Consider the following 8,598-nt stretch of genomic DNA (forward strand, 5'->3'; position numbering starts at 1 on the left):
CTGCTGGACCACCCAGGGCCCTATGTAATATTTTAAACTACACCATGAGTTGAAAATGGCTTCACAACAGAACCCCATTTTACAGGCCTGTGCCTTGAGGAGGAATAGCAGGGTAAACTAGAAAAGTGCATTTCCTGTAAGAAGCTCCTTCTGGCTGGTCTTCCTATGCGCACCATCAGGCCCTTGCAGGGCTGTCTTCAGCCATGTTCAGCTCCTCCTCTGCTGTGTTCTCTCTTCACTGGCTGCCTGTAGCTGCTGCCCTCATCAAACCCCTGACCCTGGCCTACAGAGCTAAGACTGGACCAGCCAGCCCCTCCGTACTTGATGGCGATGGTCAAAAGCCGATCTGCACCAAGAGCCCTTCCAGCTTCAAGTACAGCTCGGCTCGACCCGCCATCCCTCCAAATCCTTGAAAGACGAGCGTCCAGACTTTTTTCTGTCCTGCACCGAAGTGGTGGAACGAACTTCCCCTGGGTGTCCGAACAGCAGAGTCCAACGCTCACTGTCCTCAAACCCAGACTGAAGACCCTCCTCTTCTGAGAGGACTTGGGCAGAGTGTAGTGTGTGTAGAGTATTGTGGTCTCCATACTGACCCGAGGTGGTTGCTATGGTGTTGCTAAGTGGTTGCTGTTGAATTGCAGGTGGTTGTTATGGTGTTGCTCAGTGGTTGGTATGATTTTCTAAGCGGTTGCCATGGTGTTGCTAAGTGGTTGCTATGGTGTTGGTAGGTAGTCACTAGGGTATCCCAGTTGGTTGCTATTGTGGTAAGTTTAGGTTCAGGTGTAGTAGGTTAAGTCTAGGTTCAGGTGTAGTAGGTTAAGTCTAGGTTTATGTGTAGTAGGTTAAGTTTAAGTTTATGTGTAGGGGTTAAGTCTAGGTTGAGGTGTAGTAGGTTAAGTTTAGGTTCAGGTGTAGTAGGTTAAGTTTAGGTTTATGTGTAGTAGGTTAAGTTTAGGTTCAGGTGTAGTAGGTTAAGTCTAGGTTTATGTGTAGTAGGTTAAGTTTAGGTTCAGGTGTAGTAGGTTAAGTCTAGGTTTATGTGTAGTAGGTTAAGTTTAAGTTTATGTGTAGTAGATTAAGTTTAGGCTCAGGTGTAGTAGGTTAAGTCTAGGTTTATGTGTAGTAGGTTAAGTTTAGGTTCAGGTGTAGTAGGTTAAGTCTAGGTTTATGTGTAGTAGGTTAAGTTTAGGTTCAGGTGTAGTAGGTTAAGTTTAGGTTTATGTGTAGTAGGTTAATTTTAGGTTCAGGTGTAGTAGGTTAAGTCTAGGTTGAGGTGTAGTAGGTTAAGTTTAGGTTCAGGTGTAGTAGGTTAAGTCTAGGTTGAGGTGTAGTAGGTTAAGTCTAGGTTGAGGTCTAGTAGGTTAAGTTTAGGTTCAGGTGTAGTAGGTTAAGTCTAGGTTGAGGTGTAGTAGGTTAAGTCTAGGTTGAGGTGTAGTAGGTTAAGTTTAAGTTTATGTGTAGAGGTTAAGTTTAGGTTGAGGTGTAGTAGGTTAAGTTTAAGTTTATGTGTAGAGGTTAAGTCTAGGTTGAGGTGTAGTAGGTTAAGTTTAGGTTTATGTGTAGTAGGTTAAGTTTAGGTTCAGGTGTAGTAGGTTAAGTCTAGGTTTATGTGTAGTAGGTTAAGTTTAGGTTCAGGTGTAGTAGGTTAAGTTTAGGTTTATGTGTAGTAGGTTAAGTTTAGGTTCAGGTGTAGTAGGTTAAGTTTAGGTTTATGTGTAGTAGATTAAGTTTAGGTTCAGGTGTAGTAGGTTAAGTTTAGGTTCAGGTGTAGTAGGTTAAGTTTAGGTTTATGTGTAGTAGGTTAAGTTTAGGTTCAGGTGTAGTAGGTTAAGTCTAGGTTTATGTGTAGTAGGTTAAGTTTAGGTTCAGGTGTAGTAGGTTAAGTTTAGGTTTATGTGTAGTAGGTTAAGTTTAGGTTCAGGTGTAGTAGGTTAAGTCTAGGTTGAGGTGTAGTAGGTTAAGTTTAGGTTCAGGTGTAGTAGGTTAAGTCTAGGTTGAGGTGTAGTAGGTTAAGTCTAGGTTGAGGTCTAGTAGGTTAAGTCTAGGTTGAGGTGTAGTAGGTTAAGTCTAGGTTGAGGTGTAGTAGGTTAAGTTTAAGTTTATGTGTAGAGGTTAAGTTTAGGTTGAGGTGTAGTAGGTTAAGTTTAAGTTTATGTGTAGAGGTTAAGTCTAGGTTGAGGTGTAGTAGGTTAAGTTTAGGTTGAGGTGTAGTAGGTTAAGTTTAGGTTGAGGTGTAGTAGGTTAAGTTTAGGTTGAGGTGTAGTAGGTTAAGTTTAGGTTGAGGTGTAGTAGGTTAAGTCTAGGTTTACATTGAGGTGTAGTATGTTAACTTTAGGTTCCTTTAAAGTTAGAATCAGGTTTAGGTGTAGTAGATTAAATTTAGGTTTAGGTTTAGGTGTAGGTTGGGTTAAGTTTAGGTTCTTTCAAAGTTAGAATCAGCTTTAGGTTAGGTTAAGGTTAGAATTAGGTTTAGGTGTTTAGGTATAGGTGTAAGAGGTTACGTTTAGGTTGATATACAGGTTAGGTTAAGGTTAAGTTAGGTTAAGTTTAGAATTAGGTTTAAATGTAGTTGGTTAGGTTAAGTGCCGCAGATTAAGTTTAGGTTTAGGTATAGGTGTAGGTTAGGTTAGGTTTAGATGTAGTTGGTGAGGTTAGGTTTAGGTTGAGGTTAGAATTGGGTTTAAGTGCAGTAGGGTAAGTTAAGGTTTAGGTTTAGGTGTAGGTTTGGTTAAGGTTAGAATTAGGTTTAGATGTAGTTGGTTAAGTTAAGTTTAGGTTGAGGTTAGAATTGGGTTTAAGTGCAGTAGGGTACGTTTAGGTTCAGGTTCAGGTATGCTCTATATTTAGTACCCACTGTAAGAATCTTGAAATGCTCTTTAAGCGTATAAGTTGCACATCTGTGTCAGCAATGTGTGCAACTTAAAGTAGCTGAATACATTCATTAGAAGGGGTGTCCACAAACATTTGGACATCTAGTGTCTGTGCTCATATGGCCACATGTCAGACATATCAGACGTCTGTACGGGAAAAAACGAGGGTCAGTCTGGGGTAATGATTGATGGGGTCGAGTGGACGCCTCTCCAGTGCTGAAGTACCGAACAACAAATATACGCTGAGCTGCTGGGATCGTGACAAGCCACCTTTAATATTTGTCCTCATGGTTTACACACACCATCAACCATGTGTCCAAAAGTTTGTAGACACCTGCTTACCCAACATTTCCCCTGGAATCTATGATTTTTATATAAGGTTTGTTCCTTTGTTGCTGCAGTAACAGCCTCTTATCGTCCATGAAGGCTTTGCTGAAACCTTGCTATGAGGATTTGATGGCATTCAGCCATCAATGAGGTCAGGTCAGGAGTTCTGGATCTGAACACCACTCCAGCACCACTCCAGCTTATCCTAAAAGGTATTCAATGGAGCTTCATCTCTCCACAGAGTGTCCCATTGCAGTGTGCATGATTGATGACCTATGTCTGGAATGGGTGCACCTTATAATCACAGTTTAGAAGGGGTGTCTGGATACTTCTGGACATATAGTATATATATATATTCTGTTTATTACAAAATATTAATATATTATATTTTCTATATATTCTTTATTAATGGGGCAAAACACCAGACTTCAAAAGCTATCACAGATGACTCTGGAAATACACTGATCACATAATAATACTGTATAACAGAGCTTAACACAGTACAACAAACTGACTCCATAGATGTTAAACTCCATAGGATAGCAAGCCCAGCTAACCTAAAGCATACAATTTCAGTACACTATGTGAACATCAAACCGCCACAAGGTGGCGATACAAGCACAGAGTACATTTAAAATACTGGACTGGTCAATCTCCTCCAAGCATTGGGTTACACATGTTTGAACAAACATTAATATACAGGCAGTTCTATTAATCTGAGCACAGTTTGACTGATCTAATAATCCATAGTAATCCACAGTTTCCTGACAAACGACACTCCACATGCAAAACATTGAACTGAGAGCCAATAAGGTGTCAGATTGAAAGGTAATTCATCTGGAATGATGATTAATCCAAAATACAGACAGTTGCGTTCAGACGTTTACATACAGTCATCATGGACATGAAGCTAATATGGTAATACTGGCATGTTCATGTTCATTTTCTGGGGCAGAATCGGTTATCTTATGAACTCGGCCCGTTACATCCTCTCCACATTTCCATACAGGAGCAGTGTGTAGTTCCACAATTCCAGACTGTATCCATCTGTTTATCTGCTTACTCTGTTATTCGCCTCCTTTCACCCTCCTGTTCTTCAATGCTCAGGACCCCACAGGACTGACCACCACAGAGCAGACTGTAGTATTTGGGTGGTGGGTCAGTCATTCTCAGCACTGCAGTGACACTCGTGTGCCATGGTGGCGGCGGCGGCGGCGGTGAGTGTGTGTGTTAGTACTAGCACTTGCCACCACCATGTCAGTCAGTGTGACTGCAGGGCTGAGAATGAATGACCCACCATCCCAAATACTACAGTCTGCCCTGCGGTGGTCAGTCCTGCGGGGTCCCTAAAGAACAGGGTGAAAGGAGGCGAATAACAAAGCATGCAGAGAAACAGATACAGGCTACAGTCTGGAATTGTAGAACTACACAGTGCTCCTAACTGATGAGTGGAGCTGATGTAATGGACTCATTCTGGGGTTTCCGGTGCATTTTTTTTTTACATTTTGGAGATTTGGAGATTTTTGGAGATTTTTTTTTATTTATACACACAGGGTCAAAACTATGCACCCACTCAGATGATTAATTCACTGGTTCTGACTGCTCAAGGCCTCTTAACTTACTATTAGTGATAATGATTGATTATAGCTCCTATCTTATCTGTGCTTCCATAAAAAAGGTTTGTTTGACAGCACTCATTGTAATCAACACACAGTATAATGGAGAGGCCCAGAGAAGAGAGAACGCTGCCTTTGCTCCACAATCAACACCTTCAAGCTAATTAAAGCCTCGAGCCTCGTGGAGGAAGACAAAGACTGAAATTGTTTGGCCACAATGACCAACAGTATGTTTGGAGGAGTGTCCACAAATATTTGGATATATAGGCCTGGTCTCCCAGATGGAAATTAAGCCTAATACTGGACTATATTTTCTTCTCAATGGAAAATCTCCATTCAAAATGCTCAGTGATCCAGGACTAGCCTTAATGCCTGTTCATAGTGCATAAAAACTTGCAGCAAATCCTTGTTTTTGTTCTATTAAAGATGTGTGCTGTCACTTGTTTTGCACCAGAAAAGAAAATCGCTCAAAGAAATCACTGAAAGCCCAATATTGCCATGACATTCATGTCTCATGATGACCATAACTGTAAATCATTGGCTGAAAAGTACATAAATAAAGTGCATTTGCAGAAAGAAGTGTGCCATAGGGCTCCTTCTATTAGAGCCAGGATGGTAATATTTGGTAGTATTAAAAAGCAAATGGCCAGCAGTGGAAATCATTTACACATTAATCTTAATCTCTGTTCCAACTTTGAAACCTAGACAAAGCAATAGGCATGAGTTAGTCATGTTTAGAAAGTGTAGATGTATGTAGGTAACATGGGATCTCCACAGTTTTTTGACTATTGATGTTACAAAACAAGAGCATTACTTTAAAAATGCTAAAAACAACTTTACCTAATATAATTTGCCCTTTTCCCAAAAGTATTTGATCAGCCAGGATATGTTTGCCATCTGAGGTTTGCTTCTTTAGGGTTTAAGCAATAACAATATTATTTACAGCAAAAGACTCTTAATTGCACATAGTATTCCCTGAACATGAACACTTAACTACACACACATGTTCATGTTCAGGGAATACTATGTGCAATACCCCCCCCCCCCCCCCCCATGTGCAATTAAGAGTCTTTTGCTGTAAATAATATTGTTATTGCTTTTTTAATTCTTATTTAAATTGTGTATATAGTGTAAATTATTTATCTAAATTTTTGTAACTGAGTGTCTTGCTATCCCTTTGTGCTGTTACACTGACACTGAGAATTTCCCCACTGCGGGACTAATAAAGGACTATCTTATCTTATCTTATCTTAAGCTGTAGCTATGAGGCCAATATGAGGACATAATGAAAAGCTGTACCCCACCAATTAGCACTGTGACAGAATATGTGTTGGCTAGTGCTTTAAGTTATGTGCTGTAGTTTTGGCTTTATAGATTATAGATAACAATGTTTCCTATAGTGTTTGACACTGTATGAGGAAGGAGGCGTGGTCAATATCACTGCTTTATCATATTGTGATACATTTTGTTGACCGTTATATGGTGAACACGACTTTACAAGTTGTTTTGTTGAGATATCAAAGTATTGGGTTTTTAAAGAAAGAGAGTTTTGATGATGACATATAAAAAATATGATTATTCATGGCATTTCTGGAATTTTATATGAACATAGTTCAGTTTAAAATATGATCACTTTTTAAAAGTTATATGCTGTATATTTGTCTTTTAGATTATAGATAACAGTATTTCCTATAGTGTTTGGCACTATATGAGGAAGTAAGCATGGTCAATTACTAAAGTCTGGTTTAACTGAATGCTGGATGCAGCACATTTTTCAGTAAATATCCCATAAATATCTTTATGGTTTAAGCTGTCGCTACGAGGCCAAAATTTGTGTTGGCTAGTGCTTTAAGTTATGTGCTGTAGATTTGTCTTTTAGATTATAGATAACAGTATTTCCTATAGTGTTTGACACTATATGAGGAAGCAGGCATGGTCAATTACTATAGTCTGGCTTAACATCTGGAGGAAGGGGACAATTTTAAAAAGAGTATTTTTGCTGAATGTATGTCGAAGGAAAATTCTGTTCTGAAAGGTTCTGAAAAACAGAAGACGTAGACGAGAAACTATGAGTGGTTTGGTGGGCAATGCTCTGCTCTTCAGAAAATAGAGAGTCAGGGTCGTTCACAGTGGTGACAGGGATATAACTATTGTCTAGTTTAACTGGATGCTGGATGCAGCACATTTTTCAGTAAATATCCCTGCACTTAGTACAGGAGAGTATCTGAATAGTAGCTTTCACATGTCTGTGATCATGTGTTCTGCGATAAATATCATGTATCATGGAAAGGTCTTTAAATACCATGATATAATAGTTTTACCATATCGCCCAACACTATGAGCAGGAATATTTAGCACTTTACATTTCACTCCTCCACATTTGAAGAGAAACATCCTGTTTTAAAATCGACTGCTTTCTGCAGAATGTGTCCATAAAGTGGTGAAAAACTTTCTAAATGTTCTACAATATTCCTATTATAAGAAACCAGTCAAAACACATATTCCACTAAACCCTGCCCTGGCTGCCCAATTGTAGCTAATAAATTTTCACCAGACCAGAGCAACGCTTCTCACAAGCTTATGCAGTAATTAAGCTAAATGTTTGGAGGGAAGAGTGACATTTGACCCATTCCTCAAACAAAGGCCAGAATAGGAGAGTTTAGGATTTAGGTTTAGGAGTTTGGAATAACTGCTTAATTAACAATGATCAATTATACACGCAACAGCACAACTGCATGATGCTATGTGGCTATGTTTGCTAACTGCAGCATTTTAAAATGATACTTCAGGTAATTGTTGATATGGTTAGGACGTGCAGATAGGCCACTAACTGAGTACATATTTCTGGATTGTTATATTCTGATCACATCTTATTTTTCTTGTTATCTCAAGATAACAAGTTGTTTTGTCGAGATCACAGCATGTTTTTTTTCTGAGATTTTGATCATGACATAACAGCATAGAATAATCTGATTAAATTATGGCATTTCTGGACTTAACTATAGTTCAATTCAAAATCTAAACACTTTTTATGCCCTTCAAAGCAAAAAAAGTAAACAAAGTAGAGTCATATACGAACATAACATCATATAAAGTCAACCATTTTTTTACTCAAGTAATATTTTCCAAAGGGTGGCTACACTTTTTCCACCACTGGCGTCTAGAAGCTCTCATTACATGTTAGCTACATTAGCTTTCTAGCTCCAGTGGAAAACTACAGAAGCAAAACGTCAACTGGCTACATCTGGAGGAAGGGGAAAATTGTAAAAAGAGTATTTTTTGCTGAACGTATTTTGAAGGCTTTTCAAAGGTTCTGAAAAATAGAAGACGTAGACGAGTAACTATGAGTGGTTTGGTGGGCAATGCTCTGCTCTTCAGAAAATAGAGAGTCAGGGTCATTCACAGTGGTGACAGGAACTAGACATCTGAAAAGTCTAGACATGTCTGGTTTAATTACTTATTTTCCTGTTTTATGAAACGTCTGTGATGAAGTTCTGGCCTGAAACACACTTTTAAATACATACAAGTACATGTAGACCATTGTTGGGCAACATAGTACCATAAGAAGTAGGGATGCACCGACACCGCTGTTTCCTATCCGATACCGACAGCAGATTTTGTGTACTCGATAGATGACTATAAATGATGACTATAAATCCTGATATTTACAGTGTTACACTTTTTATAGGCTGCACTTTTTTTATGTCTGTTCCCAAATAAGATCTAATAAGCTTAAAGGAACAGCGCTTACTGGTTGAGGAACTGCACATTAGAAACGTTTCAGA

This window comes from Salminus brasiliensis, chromosome 9 (genome assembly GCF_030463535.1).
Source record: "Salminus brasiliensis chromosome 9, fSalBra1.hap2, whole genome shotgun sequence".
In the NCBI taxonomy this organism is placed as follows: Eukaryota; Metazoa; Chordata; class Actinopteri; order Characiformes; family Bryconidae; genus Salminus; species Salminus brasiliensis.